Below are 2,170 nucleotides of genomic sequence, written 5' to 3' on the forward strand. Positions count from 1 at the left end.
TCCGCACTACTTGTGTTATTTTTATTTCTACATTTTTTTTTATTTGGCAAGAACAAAATGAACAACATTTTATTCCAGCCCTAACACAAATGCACGATTTCTGTGATATACAGGCAACGCAATGGCAGCTTGGTACGAATTCGTCAATCGGTGGCAATAGTATGTTCACTTTCTGAGGAATCAACAAGTCGTGTTGAATTTCGTATCCATAAGAAAGAGGATCTAACGCAACAGTCTTTCCATTCAAACAATTAAGTTGTTGATAAGTTACAAAAAAAGCTCGTAGAATATGTAATGTTATTGATGCTGTAGTAGGTGGTAGCTGACTAAGTTCGCAAATTTTAGTTTGATGATAATAATGATATCGAAGTTCGTCGAAATTTTGACAACTAGTATTTGGATTAAAAACTTTAACGAGATATTTTTCAGCTACTCTTAGGATGTAACGCAACAGATCTTCAGAAGAATCTAAAACTTATAAAAATTTATTTACAATTTGCAGTGAAATTAATGAATGAATAAAAAATAATAGACACCATACTTCGACCGAAATGAAGAAGAGAAGCTTCTGGTTCTGCAGCTAGACAGCTTAATTTAGTACCAACTTTACTGGTGTAATCAGACCCGGGCAATTGATGAGCAGCTACTATTGTTTTGCATTTTTCAGGGCCCATTTTATTTGCAAGCTTATGAACTGGTAAATTTCTAATGGTCGCAACTACTCCAACTCGCATCCATAATTCCTAAGAAAAATTTATAGAAAAAATTACTGTATATAATATTGAATTACTTATTTGACAAAATCTGTCAATGATTTATAAATATTTGTTAAAAAATATTGATAATGCGACTTTTATGGATAACCAAGGCATGTCATTGAACTCGATAATTGTTGTCAGTAGTTACATTTTTGTGAGAAAACTTTTGATAGCAAGAATGTAGAATTATATAATTTCCAATTTATCGATTATTAAAAAATATAGTGGTTGATAATTTTTGTAAATATAAAATAAATTTTACCTATTTCACATCAAGAAATTATTATTTATAAAAAAAAAACATTCAATATCAATAACAATATAATTTTGAACTAATATTTATTTCGAATTTAAACCCATTCCCGATATCATTGACGCGCGAACAAGAGCATGTGGCTGCGCGCGAGGCAGCCGAAAGGGCGGTGTAGACGTCGAAAAAGCGCTGACTGTTAGTCGCGAAAACCATACCTTCGCCGGTCCTATACTAATATTGAATTACATCAATTTAAAGCGTAGCTTCTAAAGAATAAGCAGGTTTTCTCAATTTTACGAAATATTGAATAGGCTACAAATTATTAACGGTCAAAGTTGGTGAAAAATGTCGAATTTTCAACCTTTGAAAATTCATAACTTTTGAAATATGCATTTTACGAAAAAGTTACAAGGAACATTTTCGTCTTAAAATGGGCCATATTATCTAAAAAAAATTGTCCAGATCGAAAAAGTCATTTTTTCATAATTTGTTTAAACAATTGCGATTTAAACAAAACGTACCACTTTTTCGAAAAAACGCCGGGTGTATTCGGATTCAGCGGCTCAAAATACATAAGAATCATACCTTTGAATCCTTGGACATATTATTGCATACGGCAGCATTGCCCGCTCCCGGACTAAGTAATTAACGCCTGCCGAGGTAGCAGAAACCGACATCTTTCTTGAACGACTCTGCGAAAAACTATTGAATTTAAAGTCTCATGAATTTTATGCAAAGCAGCAGGCATCATTCCTGAAGAACCTCAAAGCCACATTATTAGTTGAACATTTCTTGATTATGTTCGATTTTGCAGAAAACTATGCTTACGTGTTTCAAAATGTGATCCAATCTTCTCATTGGAATAATGATCAGGCGTCCCTTTTTACAGTAGTTATCTACTATAAAGAGAAGAACGAATTGAAGCATGTGAGCATAGCTATTATTTCAGACAACTTACACCATGACACGGTTGCTGTGCATTTATACAAAAGGTTAATTGTTGACTATCTTAAGAAGCGTTTCTATCCTAAGAAATTTTATTATGTCACAGATGGAACACCACAGCATTTTAAGAATAAATACAACTTTGCGAACCTTCTGTGCCATGAAAAAGATTTTGGCATCCCGGCAGACTGGACTTTCCATCCAACTGCCCATG

At 33.3% G+C, this 2,170-nt stretch overlaps 1 protein-coding gene across 1 annotated transcript in view; it reads right to left on the reverse strand.

Moving 5' to 3' along the window:
- Positions 1 to 668: 668 nt before the first annotated feature.
- LOC117173146 overlaps positions 669 to 2,170 on the reverse strand; it is a 48,313-nt gene continuing 46,811 nt past the window's right edge. Inside the window, exon 9 of the transcript XR_004467119.1 lies at positions 669 to 743. The gene's annotated coding sequence lies outside the window, so the exon portion shown is untranslated. The remainder of the gene's footprint in view (positions 744 to 2,170) is intronic.

The sequence above is a fragment of the Belonocnema kinseyi genome, chromosome 5 (assembly GCF_010883055.1).
Source record: "Belonocnema kinseyi isolate 2016_QV_RU_SX_M_011 chromosome 5, B_treatae_v1, whole genome shotgun sequence".
Taxonomy (NCBI): Eukaryota; Metazoa; Arthropoda; class Insecta; order Hymenoptera; family Cynipidae; genus Belonocnema; species Belonocnema kinseyi.